This window comes from Adiantum capillus-veneris, chromosome 6, assembly GCF_014529385.1.
Source record: "Adiantum capillus-veneris isolate H3 chromosome 6, ASM1452938v2, whole genome shotgun sequence".
Classification (NCBI taxonomy): domain Eukaryota; kingdom Viridiplantae; phylum Streptophyta; class Polypodiopsida; order Polypodiales; family Pteridaceae; genus Adiantum; species Adiantum capillus-veneris.
The window spans coordinates 85,030,665-85,046,805 of NC_140936.1; the positions used below are offsets into that span (position 1 = coordinate 85,030,665).

General features: G+C 40.9%; 1 protein-coding gene and 1 pseudogene across 4 annotated transcripts in view; one reads left to right on the forward strand and one right to left on the reverse strand.

The window, feature by feature from the left end:
* LOC147455814 (uncharacterized) overlaps positions 1 to 16,141 on the reverse strand; it is a 49,326-nt gene that overhangs the window by 14,163 nt on the left and 19,022 nt on the right. The window contains exon 4 of one of the 4 annotated variants that reach the window (XR_015188415.1): positions 15,980 to 16,049. The exons of the other annotated variants lie outside the window; for them this stretch is intronic. The gene's annotated coding sequence lies outside the window, so the exon portion shown is untranslated. The remainder of the gene's footprint in view (positions 1 to 15,979; positions 16,050 to 16,141) is intronic. 4 annotated transcript variants of the gene reach the window in all.
* Positions 1,130 to 6,731, forward strand: LOC147455815 (uncharacterized; annotated as a pseudogene).

Genomic DNA, 16,141 nt, shown 5'->3' on the forward strand with positions numbered 1-16,141 from the left:
TCTGAAGACATTTCACCAGTACTTTTGGATCGACGGAGCCCACCATGAGTGAAGGCAGCAATTCCCTATATTCCATTGAGGGTTTTCTTCACCCGCTTCATGCAGGCATCGCAGTCTATGGAGACCTAAATCTAATCTAATATAACGTAAATCTAAATCTAGCGTAAATAAATGTAAATCTAGTTAAAAATAAACCTAAATCTAATTTAATGTAAGTCTACATATAACCTAATCTTTAACGTCTTTTAAGATAGTTTCCTACGACGTTATAACTCTCTTCTTCTTGTGTGTGTGCGCGTGTGTGGATGTGTGTGCCAATAAAAAGAGATAAATGGTATAACCTTTCTATCACCCATGCCAAGTATGATAGATTGATTATGCCATTTCCCTCTTGAATAATAGGTCTTGAGTTCAACTCCTCGTCGGCTAGATCTTTAGGTCTTTTAATTTTAATTAGTTTCCTACGATGTTAAATTAGTTTCTCTCTCTTTCTCTCTCAATGTGTGTGAGTTTTTTTGGATCGTATGCATGTTTTCTCTCTCTTTTCCTCTCTCAATGTGTGCGTTTTTTGTTTATGCATGTTCTCTCTCTCTTTTCCTCTCTCAATGCGTGCGTTTTTTGTTTATGCATGCTCTCTCTCTCTTTTCCTCTCTCAATGTGTGTGTGCATTCTTTGTTTATGTATGTGTGTGTGCGTTTTTGTTTATGTTTGTACTCTCTCTCTCTCTCTCTCTCTCTCTCTCTCTCTCTCTCTCTCTCTCTTTCAAAAACACTATGTGTGTGTGTGTATGTGTGTGTGTGAGAGAGAGAGAGAGGGAGAGAGAAAGAGGGGAAGGGAACATGAGAATGAGGAGAGGGAAGGAGCATACCTTCCTCTCCTCGTGTGTGTGTGTGTGTGTGTGTGTGGAGAAGAAAGAGAGAGAGAGAGAGAGAGAGAGAGAGGGAGAGCGTTACCTGCTCCTTGCTTGAGGGCGCCGAAAAACTCAGATCTGAGTTTTTGGGCGCGCTCGGTTATTTTTTTAGCCCAGCCGGCGTCGCTATGAGCGTCGCAAATTAACAAAGAAATTTGCGACGCTCATAGCGACGCCAGGATTATTTTTTTTGAGCGTCGCTGTGTGAGCGTCGCTAATATGAATAGCCTCTTGTAGTGAATTTGTACCTATAGTTTGGTATCTTGTTGTACAAGAGTCTATTAGCCTGGTTAGTAAGGATGCGGTCTTGGTCGAAGTGTGTATAAATGAAGAATCAAATGAAGCTATGGATCAGATCTCACAGAACAAGTTTAAAGATGTTGGCAAACCGATGGTTGCGTCTATGCAGGAAGAAGCTAGCCAAGGGGTTGGGCAACCTTGGCCTACCGATTGTGTTGAAGAGCGATAGTGCATTGCAGAAGGTGTGGCCGATGTCAACATACCAGAGAGCGAGGTAATATATCATAGCTTTATTTCTTGCTTAGCAGATGATATTGTCATAGAAGAAGCCCTTGAAGAGCAGGCAAAGGTGGTTGAGCAATCCGATTTGCTCTCGCATGAAGTGATTGAAGATGAAGCATCAAAGGCTATGGTGGACGAAGATTGGCATGGTGAGTCAGGTATGGCGTGTGTGCCATTTGAACGACCTACAACAGAGGGTATGCTTGGAAAACATGTAGGCTTGGCTATGCAGAAGGTGGAGGCAAATTGCAGGGGATTGCTACTTTATGCTATACTATGGATACATGTGGTGTTGAAGGTTTCTCTATAGGTATCTTTGTATCGGTTGCCAAGTTTTTTTGAAGTGGACTATGCTATGGAGTGCTCTCTGGCAGGTGAGAGGATAATGATGTATGGTGCAAATGCTTCACAGGTTGGTTTATAGGCTTATTTTGAGTATGAAGTTTTTTTGAAGTGGACTATGCTATGGAGTGCTCTCTGGCAGGTGAAAGGATAATGATGTATGGTGCAAATGCTTCACAAGTTGGTTTATAGGCTTATTTTGAGTATGAATCTGGTGTATGGATACATGTTGAAAGTTTATGCTATGCCAATCTGCACGAGACGCTTGTTTTTGGGTTTATAGGTGCAAAAAAATGGTTGCTTATGCATGTACTACAGACGGATGGTTGTGTTCAATGCCATGTATTTGATTCTGGCGGAGTTTGTATCAAAGTTGGGAGAGCCTATGGCTTTCCATGTGATCCGGGGGGTTCTACATCTAATAAAATATATCTCTCTATCTATCTACTGCTTATGTACATACTAAGTGTCAGTTTTCTAATATGCAATCATATCTTATCTAAATAATACAATGGTTGAGCATGAATGCTTAATAGGGGGTTGAGCAATGACGGTACAGCTGAAGATGGTCAGCCTATGGAAGTACAAGAAGCCCAGGCATTGTCGTTAGCAGGCCAATGACAAGGACATTGAGCAAATATTTGATGCAGCTAGGATGGAGCATACGCTAGTAGAAGCTGCAAGTGTTTTTTGCTATCACATGTGACATGAGCAAATGTTGATATATCACAATATTGGGAACGAGACAAGGGATGTTGGATACAGGTGCTATGAAGTTTATGATATGGGATTTCGAGTGAGATGTCTGCAGGACACTCTACTTGCCAGGATGTGTATGTCAAATGAGGTATTTAACAGACCAGATGTGGTTTTCAAGCTTTGTTAGTCGAAGCTTAAGAATGGTAAAGTTGGTGGATATCTCTATCAGATCGATCCCTAGTGTATGCAAAATGACAACTCCATTTCGACAAGTTGAAATCTCTTAGAAGGCTTGAAGATCAATTGCTGGCAGCTCTCCCATGGGGGGTATGGTGGCTCTAGTTTGTCACTGGTCATGGTAGTCATGCCACTCACAATGAGATGCTTTTCATATGAGATACATTGTGCAGAAAGAGTTATGGTTATTAACGTGAGAAATGCTCTTTTCAACAAAGCTTCATGCGAGGCAAAGCTTTAAGCAGAGTGGCAAGGAGTTAAGCATGTTCTTTGTAATGTGGTGAAGGGTTTTCAACCTTTGACAGTTGAAGGCGTGTGTGAAATGAGGCCTAATAGGGATCTTTTAAAAATTAATGGAGCTGAAAGCTGAAAGTTAAACAAAAAGAAGTAATTCTATTGATAGAAGGTGGTGGCGCTACGACCTGCAGCAACGCAACAAGGGAAAGGGGAGGAGGTTCCGCCATTTGGAGGGCAAGCAAACCAAGAGAGTGCATGCAGGAGATGCCATCAAAGAGCTGAGGGCTGCATGGTGGGCAGGAGCACCACGTGGGTGCAGCACCAACTGTATGTCTGCATGATCTGAGAGGATGTGAGAGCAGGTGACTTGAGCCTCGACTTAAACCCAATGGGAAGTGGTCTATACCAAAAGGTCCATGGGTTCTGAGTCGCGCAGAAGAGCAACAAGTGAAGAAAACTATATCTTCATTCAAGACTCCCACAGGGTGCATGCGATGTTGAAAACGGCATTTATGAGAGATGACAATCTCAGTGGTCTTAAGTCCCACGATTGGCACAAATTTTTACAGTTCATCTTACCAATTGCCATAAAGGGTTGTTTGACAGATGACATTAGAAGAACAATCTACAAAATCAGTGAGTTGGTACGCTGGATCAGTTCAAAAGAGATAAGAGAAGACAGCATCAATGCAGCACGTTTAAATGCTATTGAAGCACTATGCATGGTGGAGAATTACTTTCCAACAAACATTCTTACCATCCAAATGCATGTACTTGTGCATGTGGTCGATGAAGTTGCAGTTGTTGCAGGGGTGGTCCATAGCAGGTGGATGTTCTTCTTAGAGAGACTTTAAAGGGGTTTGTTCGTCGAAGGGCTCGCCTCGAGGGTAGCATGGCCGAAGGATGGCTTGTACAAGAGTCTCTTGTCCTCATTAGTGAATTTTTGGTCTCAATTGATCCAAAGATACCCCGAATGTGGACTACTGAGGTCAACGTCAAGGTGACAGGGGACGAGCCGCAGGGACAAGGCATTGTTAGGAAGATGGACATCACAATGCGAGAAAAGGTTATGAGATTTTGCTTTCTCAACTCAAGACATCATGCAAAAGTGGCTAGAGAGGTACGAAGGGGAAAAGCAACAATGTTTGATAGATCGCCTTCAATTCAAGCGCAACCGTGCAACTAGAAACCTTCCTTTTCCAGACCATCTTCAGAAATTGCCTGACTTTCCAACTGGGCGGTGGTTAGATGCGACACTCTCAGAGGCAAAGAGGAGTGGAGTGTTATTTACTGAAGAGGAAGAGGAGATGTCAAGGGGTTGCGATTGAGATGTACATTTCACAACTTTCTTTTCGAGCTGTACATGAAAATTAGTTTGCTTTAATAACTTTTAGTCTGTCTCAATTTTGTTGCTGCAGTATCACAAATATGGAGCTTTGTGGTCGCATAGGAAGCACTTCAGAGTGCAACGGATCGACGAACAAAGGGTCACTTTCGACAGTGGTGTTAGGGCAAGCTTTGTCCAAGAAATTAGGAGTAGTGCTAGGGATGATAATACAGAGATTGGACAGCTTGAATACTTTGGCTACATCCAAGACATCTTGAAGATTAGCTTTAGAAAGTTTGACATGTTTATCTTTGATGTTAAGTGGTTCAAAGTTATTGCCAGCGGCCCTAATGCAACTGTGCGCAAAGACAAGAGTGGATTGATTCAAGTGAACTCTAGGCGGGTGTGGACAAATGTGCAGGATACATTCGTACTTCCGTAGCATTGTGAACAAGTTGTGTGCATACACGATCCACTATGGACAAAAAATGATGAGAATGATCTGTCTAAACCCTGCTGGCTCTATGTCGCTCAAGTTGCTCCACGTAGCAAGCAAGTGTGTGAAGGATTGGATGTTGAGGTTGAAGAGGTGATTCATGAACAAAGCGTGGGACCGACTCCAACTTTAAGTTTAGATTTTGAGGTGGACGTCAACATTGAGCAATTGTCTAAACCTAGAGATGAGCTGTCAAATAGTGAAGCTGATGCGGAGAGCGACGAAGAAGTAGAGTTCGATGACGAAGATGCAGAAGTACAGATTGAGATAGACATCTTTGGTGCATCAGATCTCATAGAGGATGAGAGATTAACTAATGACTTTTGTTAGGAAACCTTTTGCATGGCTCTTTTTATTAGTCTACAATACACTTTAGATTTTGGTCATTTATGTAGCAGTTTCATTGATTTGTTGTTTGTATTGATTAAGCATTTCTTACGTAAACTAACATATTTTGTGGGTTTTGTTTGTGTATGATTAGTCATGGCAGATGACGATGAGCCCTACTCTCATAGTTTTAGTTTCCCAGTCACTCCGACCAGCATGTCACCCAAGCAGATGGGCTCGTTTTTGTTCTAGTTCACACCTGAGCAGATCGCCATGGCACAACACCTTTGGGGTGTAGGTGCAGGTGCAGGTGCCTCTAGACCTACTACGGCCGACCCTACGCCCGGGACTAGTGTGGTCCCTACACCGAGCGGCCCCACACCTCAGTCTGGTGTGTTGCCTACACCTAGGACTCATGTGCCCTGTACACCGACGGGTGGTCCATCCTCGAGACGACGTTGCCGTCATTCTGGAGGTGATGGTTGTTGTGATAGCGGTTCTAGCGATGCATCCACACCACCGAGAGAGCGCCCACCACTCTCTTCAATAGATAGTTCATCGATGGGTACACCACGTACACCTTGGGGATCACACGAGCATGATCTTAGCAAGGTGTATAGGAGCAGGGATGGGGCTGTTGTGGCACAAAAGGTGGGAAAGAAAATGCAACAGAGGATTCGACAGCTCTGTACGATTCAGTTTGGTCATACTGTGATGGAGATTTGGGAAAATCTCGACCTTGAGAGAGAATTACATTGTCGACACCATTCAGAGAGAGTACAGGCCGGCAAAGGGATACAACAAGGTCTTGAGCGCCTGGATTTTGAGCGTGACGAGGTCCACAATGTCACACCGTCGATCAGAGGCCAGAGACAGATTCAACGACGGCGATCCCAAGCCAGCATGGTTGGACACAGAGGAGTGGATTGGGATTGCGCGAGAGACACAAGACAATCCCAATAGATTTCAGCAGAGCAGAGAAATGCAGCCAGAGCATGTTTGGAGTCTGTTGGCGCGTCACATCTTGGGAGTGGAGGCTACAATACGCTTCGACATGATTTTGTAAGTATTATACGTATGCTTTAAATTATGATATATGTTATTTGAAGATTTATCTAATGATTAAACCATAATTTTGCAGGAAGTTGCCGTGAAGCGCCTTCCGACATGCCAAGAGGAGAAGTATGGGTACAAGCATGGACTTGTGGCCCTTTTGACCCAGCTGGAGGAGGAGAGAGAGGACGCCGATTGCGAGGCATTACCATGAGGGCTTCTCACTCAGTGACCTCTTGCATATGTATAGTTTTGTAGTACTTATATTATGGTTTATGGTTATGTTTATGGTATGGTTAAGGTTTGACAATCAACTTATGTTTATGGTTTATGGTTATGGTTATGGTTATGGTTATGGTTATGGTTGTGCAAGGTTATGGTTATGGTTATGGTTATGGTTATGGTTATGGTTATGGTTATGGTTATGGTTATGGTTTTGGCAATCGTGCTATGGTTATGGTTTTGCTATGGTTATGGTTAAGATACCCTCATTAAAGAGTCCTCCAAAAACTAAAAAAATAAAACCTTGAAACAATCCACGTTGACTGTTTCAAGGGTTTTTGTCTAGTATTGGGAGGTTTGATGCCACAACCATGCCCTCTCTCTCTCTCTCTCTCTCTCTCTCTCTCTCTCTCTCTCTCTCTCTCTCTCTCTCTGTGTGTGTGTGTGTGTGTGTGTGTGTGTGTGTGTGTGTGTGTGACCATAACTTTGGATTGATTGCTCTATACATATTCAATCCCTTCGAGAACTTTGACTACAAAATCCCTTAGATGACTATGACTACGAAATGTTTGATGTCTAAGGATATTCAAATGTAGACTTCTCAATAATCTTGCTGGAATCTAAAAAGGTTCTGAAGCACATGGAGTTTTGCTCAATGTTTGTGAGAAAGTCGCTCGGTTTTCTCTTTGCTCAAGAATGTTCGCTCGCCATTTGGTAAGACTCAAAGAAAACCATAACACAATCTCGATGCTTCAAAAAGATGCGATTCATCATATGTGAAAAGATAGCAAGTACATTTATTAAACCAAAACTTATTACAAGAAATTCATAATGACCAATTTGTGTTTAATACATAGTTTTATAGACATCACTTGTCATCATATGTGTTAGGAAATAAGACGTAGCTAAATAGATATTTGAGTAGATTACTTAATGGAGAGAGATAGATTTCACACACAAGAGATTATAGAGTAGAGAGAGAGAGAGAGAGAGAGAGAGTACACACGATATACGTGGTTCACCCAATGTGGGCTACGTCCATGGGAAAGCAGCCACTCAATGGCTTTAGTACTTCAAAACAAGAAGTAGTTTACAAAGGGATTATACCCTTAATGGAGCTCCCGCCTTGCTTCACTCTCACCACCTCACACTCACCTTGTTGCATCAACTTCACACTATAAAATGTGTGTAGAAATGGCCTCCTTTTATAGGCCAAAAGGGCTGCCCTCTCTCATGAGAGGCAACCATGTGTAGCCGCCCTTGTGTAGATAAGTCCAAATCCGACCCTTCAATCCGCCCATGTGTGGCCACCCTTGAGAAGACAAGTCCGCTTTTGAATTCGGCCACCGGCCATCGGCCATTGACTTCCGACCACCGGCCACCGGTCATTGACTACCAGCCAACCGACGGTTGTTTTTCGACCACTTTTCGGCCGCCGTCCGGCCATAATATTCCGGCGAAAAAGAATATTCCGGCGAGGGGGGAAAAAAGTGACCACCTTTGTAAACATGTCTGCAGGATTTTCACTTGTATGCACCTTTCCTAGCTTTAGTTGTCCCTCTTCCAAAAGAGTGCGTATGAAGTGATATCTCACCTCAATGTGTTTTGTCCTTGAATGAAAGGCTGAGTTCTTCGCAAGATGGATAGCGCTTTGGCTATCACTGTACAAGACACAATTGTCTTGTTTGAATCCAAGCTCTTCTAAGAATCTGTGAAGCCACATAATTTCTTTGCTTGCCTCCGTCATTGCTACATACTCTGCTTCCATGGTAGAAAGTGAGACCACTTTCTACAACTTTGAAGCCCAGCTTACTATTGTGCCTCCAATCGTGAACACATAGCCAGTAGTGCTCCTTCGAGTATCTTTGTCACCTGCCATATCTGCATTAGCATTCCCTTCTAGAAAAATATCAGTTCCTCCAAAATACAAAGCATTTGTTTTTTTCCCTTTTAGATACCTAAGTATCCACTTCACAGCTTGCCAATGCTCTTTACCTAGGTTGTCCATGAACCTACTAATTACAACTCCCATTGCATGTGCAATGTCTAGCCTTGTCCAGACCATAGCATACATTAGAGAACCTACCGCTGCAGCATATGGAACTTTAGACATATAGGCTATCTCCTCTTGTGTCTTTGGACACATATCCTTCGTTAGTTTAAAATGACCAGCCAAAGGTGTAGAAACTGGTTTTTCATTTTTCATTGCAAACCTTTCTAGTACCTTCTTGATGTAATCTTCTTGAGATAGTTTTATTGTCTTCTTCATCCTATCCCTTGATATTTTCATACCAAGTATCCTCTTTGCAGCAACTAACTCTTTCATTGAAAAAGATTTAGACAGCTCCTCTTTTAGGTCTTTGATGTCCTGCATGTTAGCACTTGCAATCAACATATCATCAACATACAGCATTAGGATGATGAATTTCCCATCTCCCAAATTTTTTGTGTAGACGCCGTGATCCGAGTTGCATCTTGTGAATCCATGATCCAACATCCATCGATCAAACTTCAAGTACCATTGTCTTGATGCTTGCTTTAAACCATACAAGCTCTTCTTTAATCTGCAAACCATTTTCTCCTTACCTTTTACTTCATACCCCTTTGGTTGAAGCATGTAGATTTCCTCATCTAAGTCACCGTGAGGGAATGACATATTTACATCCATTTGCTTGAGATTTAGATCATGAGCAGCCACAAGGCTTAAGACAAGCCTTTTCTTCCCACCTTCTTCTTCCTTCAGCTTGTACACCCATTTGTTTTGAAGTGCCCGCTTACCTTTAGGCAACTCAACCAATTCCCATGTTTGGTTGCGATATAGTGAGTCCATCTCCACTTGCATGCTCTTCGTCCATTCTTCTTTGGATTCGTGTTGCATAGCTTCTTCGTATGATTCCGACTCTCCAGAATCTGAGATCAAGAGATGGTTGAAGGAAGGAACAAACCTTTCTGGAGTTCTACTTGCTCTTGTAGATCTTTGGGGAATAGGTTGAGGCTCCTCATTTTGTTGACGTTGTTGCACATTGTCACCGTTTGCAGTCCTTGAGTCTTCACCGTCCTCAAGCTCCATGTACTCATCACCTGTTTCTTTTGTTTGATTTCTTTCCAAGTAATCTTTGTACATATTTTGTTCGTTAAAAATTACATCCCTACTCCTTAAGATTTTACCATCTTCAAGATTCCATAGGCGATACCCAAAGTCACCTTCTCCATAGCCAATGAAGAAACACTTTTTGGACTTTGCATCTAGCTTTTATCTTAGGCTTCTATCTATGTGCATGAAAGCCGCACACCCAAACACTTTGAGAAATGCATAATTCACCGGTTTACCTGTCCATGCCTCTTCTGGAACTCCCCCATCCAATGCAGTTGAGGGTGACCGGTTGATTAAGTACACAGACGTACTTACAGCTTCCGCCCAAAGCTCAAGCGATAGGCCAGCATGTCGCCGCATGCTTCGTGCTCGCTCCATGATTGTCCTGTTCATCCTTTCCGAAATACCATTTTGTTGAGGTGTCCTTGGGGTTGTCCTTTGCCTCCGAATGCCATTGCTAGCACAAAAGCTTGGCTGCAATATTCACCTCCATTGTCGGATCTGAGGCATTTAACCTTGGTACCTGTTTCATTCTCCACAAAGGCTTTCCACCTTTGAAATATAAAAAATAGATCGGATTTATTCTTCATGACATAAACCCATGTTTTTCTAGTCGCATCGTCTATGAATGTTACATAGTACAATGAGCCACCAAGTGATGGTGTACTTGCAGGACCCCAAACATCAGAATGAACCAACTCAAGTTTTTTATTTTTTCTTTCATTTCCTGATTTTTGAAATTTCACCCTCTTTTGTTTACCATAAACACAATCTTCACAGAACTGTAAGTCCACTTCTTTCAAACCTGGTAGAAGCTTCTTTGTTTGAAAGATTTGCATTCCTTTGGCACTCATATGCCCAAGCCGATAGTGCCACACCGCACTATCAACTTCTGTAGTTGTTGCACAAGCTGAAGGTTGCGTGCTAACAGTACACAAGTAAAGTGTACCGACCTTTTCTCCCTTGGCAACCACCAAAGATCCTTTTGAGATCTTCCACAGTTTGATTCCGAATGAAATGTTGTGACCTTCATCGTCCAATTGTCCTGTAGAGGTCAAATTTTTGCGAAGAGAAGGAACATGACTAACATCTTTAAGCTTCCATTCATTTTCGTTAGTAGTTTTGACAGAAATTGTACCTTTGCCGACAATCTCACAAGCTTCATCATCTCCCAAGTATACATACCCAAAATTACCTTTGGTGTAGTCTTGAAAATGTTGCTTGTGTGGTGTCGCATGGAATGAAGCCACAGAATCTACTATCCAGGAATTAAACACATTGTCTAATGAGAGAATTAGAGCATCTTGCTCTACTTTACCTGCCACATTGGCCTCCGATGTTGGCTTGTTGTCTTGAGACTCATTCTCTTTCTTCTTCTTGGACCAGGAATCCTTCTTGGCGTGGCCCTTCTTGCCGCTGTTCCAACATTCAAGAACTGACTTTGTGCGTGACTTGCTCCGTCTTGAGCGATCACGACCCTTTTGGTTTTTGAACCTCTCCTTAGGCCCTCCTCTTGTTTCCACTGACAATGCAGCACTTGATGATTCTCCTGTGCTTCTCCTTCGTATTTCCTCGCTTAGGAGAACACCCACAACATCATCAAACTTAAGAGTATTTGTGTCACAAATAGAATTACTTACAGCCATCACAAGGCTGTCCCAACTATCCGGTAGAGATGATAGTATAAGGAGAGCTCGCACTTCGTCATCGAAATTGATTTTCACCGATCGAAGTTGACTTATGTTTGTGTTAAAGTCATTTAGGTGTTCTGCAACTGAACCATTCTCTGCCATCTTTGGATTGAACAAGCGCTTCATAAGAAATACCTTATTGGATGCCGATGATTTCTCGTAGAAGTCGTCAAGTGACTTCATCAAGTCCTCCGTGGTCTTCATCTCCAAAACATTGAAGGTCAGCATTGACGCCAAGATTAACCGGATTGTTCCCAGTGCCTTTCGATCAAGGACAATCCATGCTTCATCTGCCATCGTTGCGGGCTTCTTTGCAAGACCGCCTAGTGGTAAATAGAGGTCCTTCTGGTAGAGATATTCTTCAATCTGCATCTTCCAATGTTGGTAGTTTTTGCCATTGAACTTCTCAATCTTGAGCTTCCCTTCCTCCGCCATAACTCCCACTCAATTCAAGGAATCCTTTCCTTGAGATAATTTAGCTACGAGCAAACCTTGCTCTGATACTAGTTGTTAGGAAATAAGACGTAGCTAAATAGATATTTGAGTAGATTACTTAATGGAGAGAGATAGATTTCACACACAAGAGATTATAGAGTAGAGAGAGAGAGAGAGAGTACACACGATATACGTGGTTCACCCAATGTGGGCTACGTCCACGGAAAAACAGCCACTCAATGGCTTTAGTACTTCAAAACAAGAAGTAGTTTACGAAGGGATTATACCCTTAATGGAGCTCCCGCCTTGCTTCACTCTCACCACCTCACACTCACCTTGTTGCATCAACTTCACACTATGAAATGTGTGTAGAAATGGCTTCCTTTTATAGGCCAAAAGGGTTGCCCTCTCTCATGAGAGACAACCATGTGTAGCCGCCCTTGTGTAGATAAGTCCAAATCGGACCCTTCAATCCGCCCATGTGTGGCCACCCTTGAGAAGACAAGTCCGCTTTTGAATTCGGCCACCGGCCATTGACTTCCGACCACCGGCCAACCGACGGTTGTTTTTCGACCACTTTTCGGCCGCCGTCCGGCCATAATATTCCAGCAAAAAGGAATATTCCGACGAGGGAAAAAAAAGTGACCACCTTTGTAAACATGTCTGCAGGATTTTCACTTGTATGCACCTTTCCTAGCTTTAGCTGTCCCTCTTCCAAAAGAGTGCGTATGAAGTGATATCTCACCTCAATGTGCTTTGTCCTTGAATGAAAGGCTGAGTTCTTGCGCTTTTACCGCAGAAAATTACAAGGGTAAATCAGGCTCCATACTTAACAATATGCACGTGGTAATATCCAGGTTTAAAATATATCTTACTAAGAATGGATACACTACTTAACTTATCAAACAAAACATCAACAAGATGAATAGTAAACAATTCTTTATTGTGATTTTATTAAGTGCTCTATAGCTAATGCACAATTGATAGGTACCATTTTTTTTAAAATTAAGAGAATTGGTGTATCAAAAGATGAACTACTTGGCTTAATTAGACCATGATTTAAAAACTCCTCAATTTGATGTTAAATTTCTCTTTGTTCAATTTAATTTGGATGATACGGTGCTTGATAAGGTGATACAATTCTTGGAATCAACTCTATTGGGTGGTCTTTCACTCTAAAACGAGGTAATCCTGGAAGTAGATCTTCAATAAAAAATTCTTTATATTTCATAACAAATTTATCTTCAGAAGAAGATAATTGGTTTTTGTGTGTTTCACTTTAATTGATTAGAACCAAAAATTGTTTGTTATCTTTTCAAGCTAATCTTTTATCTTGAGTATGACTAAGAAGAGGTTCTAATCCTAGCTTTTGGTTAGCTTATAATGGGAAAGATTTTTCATTATGTGTGACAATAAGTGTATGCTTATCATAGTCAATCTTTGGATTAAAAAAATATTTCTAAGACATACCCAAAATTAAATATGTGTTCTATAATGGTGCTACTAGGAAATCTCATGATTCAATGAAGTCTCCTAATTGGTATTGCAAATCTTTTACCATATACACATAATTTAATTTGGTTCCTTGAAAATCTTCTTTTACTTTTATAATTCATGGGAGTCATATGAAATTTTTACTTGCAACATGTGTAAAATGAAATCATATGTGATTCCATCATCATGTAACAAAACCATCATCATCAATTCTAACTTATATACATAAGAGACTATGTAGCTGAGAAGTAGAAGTACTGATAGCCATTTTTTGGCTATCCGAAATTGCTATAGTGATCTACCTCACCCTATCAAAATCACTAAAAACCTGTGGATATCCTCACACTTTCACTGTAGATAAGCATGTGTGAGTTAGGGGACTTTTCTCTTATCTCCTCAAAGCCCTCAGCTAGCTAGTCATTGGACTCGTTGAGCCAAATAAATAAATAAAAACAAAGTGAAAAATATATTATGGTCCATTTGTGTGTAAATATTTTATGGTATATAGGGCCTAAAAATAGGGATTTTTCATAATTATTTTGGTGTTTATTTAAATATTTTTACCTAGGTGTGTGTTATCTACATAAGTATATTATGTACGTGATTCTCTTACATTGTACATACTCTTTATTATATAAATAAATATTTTCATGCAAGCCTCTCCAAATCGGTGTGAACCCACTCCAAAAAAAATCACAAAAATACCTTCACTATATGAAAAGTAAGGGTATGAGCTACGTAACCAAGATAGTGTATGCCATGATTAAGAGAGAAAATTAGCATAAAAAGAGGCAAAAGTGTATCTTCTATAGCTTGGCTCTAATTGAGATTCTGATGGCTTTGTTGGCTTTAAAAGGGGGATAAAACAATAGGTCATATGCTTCAAGATACTCCCAGAGAACTTATTTTCCTCGTGGAGGGTCAAGAAGATGATTCCTGCTAAGAAAGTGGGGTGCACATGATGACGCGATTTTGAGATATCTTTCTCGTTTTATCACGTACATACATGCACCCAAATAAAATGGTTGCTTTTTATTTAAAAGTCTCAAAATACTAGATAAATGGGAGTTCTATTTACATTGCTTCTTTTGAATGATTTTTTAGAATGAACCATAAGAAGAATTGATAAAATGTCCAAAAGTAGTAACAGTGATAACAAAAAAGAAAATAAAAAATCAACAACAATATAGTCACCTCGATGCGGATTTGGATGGAACCAATGGGCAAGGAATTAAAAAAGACAACATGATAAAAGCAAGGAGGATAAGTTGCTTCAAAGGACACATTAATGAAATAAAAAATCAACAATGAAATATGCTACAGATGACTGTAACAAAGCTTTATTCTTAATGTCTACATGGTAACTATAAAGTTGTGATAATGGAAATTGTTTGGCCTATTAGACAAGGAACGATCATGAACTTTCTAAAGCATGTTCAAAGAAGTTACTTTACAATTTTCAAAGATATAATGTGATAATCAAATAAGACATTTTCCATCATCTATAAATTGCATAAACTCTACTCAATGATACATCACCTTTGTTTAACCCTTATTAACCTTTGGGTAGTATTCAAGTTGTTTCCCATGACTTGGCCCTTCCATAATACTCAAAAGGGAGTCAAAAGGGAAGGTGAAATTGTAGTTTAATGATACTCTGCCCTTGTTTTACCCTTATTACCCTTTGGAGAATTACTCAAGCTATTTCCCAAGTATTGTGGCCCTTTCACAATACTAGAGAAGCTAGGTGAAGGTGCCTAAAAGTTACAGTTATCCGCTTGTTGTTGTGTCCATCTTTTTTTTTTTTTAGGGAATAGCTCATCATGATGAACAATGTGGTTGATCGAGGCATGCTTGTAGCTTTCATTGAACCTCTAGTTTAGCCTCATGAGCCAAAACTTATTCTTGACTATCATGAGTAATGAATGCAACATCATGCAAGAAAACAAATACTTGTCAAGTGCAAAAATCGACCTATGGAAGTTTCTACTCAAAAAAACATTGGCATTCTCAAAAAGAGTTTTCCACGTTTTTTTTTAAAGGATGAATTCTCTTCCATAAGGGGGGAGTAGTGTCAAAACAAGTGTCCTATGGGAGTCAATACGGGGGGGAGGGGGGGGCAAGGGGTATGTACGCAGAACCTCACCATACTCGTGGTAGGGAAGGGGGTATGAACACATATCGAGCCAAGAGGGAGAAGAGGATGGTTGCATGTAGCAGAGCTAAAGTCTATCTTTTTTTTGGGTGTGTGTGTGTGTGTGTGTGTGTGGGGGGGGGGGGGGGGGGGGGGGGGGGGGGGGGTATTCTTAAGTGTTTGGGGGTTTTCTAAAACATAAGATAATCCTTTGTTCTTTCTCTCTATCTATTCTATCAACCAACTTACCAAGTGTAGTAGATTACTTATCTCACTTTCCTTTAGTAACATGTCTTTAGTTCTAAAACACAAGATAATTCTCCATTCCTTCTCTCTATCTATTCTATCAACCAGCTTACCAAGTGTGGTAGATTACTTATCTCACTTTCCTTTAGTAACACGTCTCGAGTTGGAGACTTGTTTCATAGATCGTTGAGGTCTCTTTGGATTCTTCTTCTTCTTCTTCTTCTTTTCTCCTTCGTTTTCTTCTCTATAGATCTTTGAGGTCTCTTGGGATTGTTCCTATAATGTTAAAACTTCACTTCTGCCCCCCCATATTGACTCCCATAGGAGCACATGCTTTGACATCGAGTGCAGATTGTGAGTGGGAGTGAAGGCTTTATGAAAGACACACAAAGAGAGAGGGAAAGGGTGCATGCTCTTAAAGGACCATCCTCTACACAAGTTTTGAACTAGTTTGCCTTGATGGCTTCACTATGTATATAGTAAGTAAAAAAGTGATAGTGTTGTGGATTTTACCGCATAGCATAGCTCGTGATGATGGCTTGATAGCATCTCTCCTTGAAGCTTTTGCCAAAAACTCTATGACCTTTCATCACACAAATGAGATTTTGCATTAAGAGTGAAAATTTGCACATTATAATAAAGATGGAGAGAGATGAGTTTCGTGCATTTGCAATG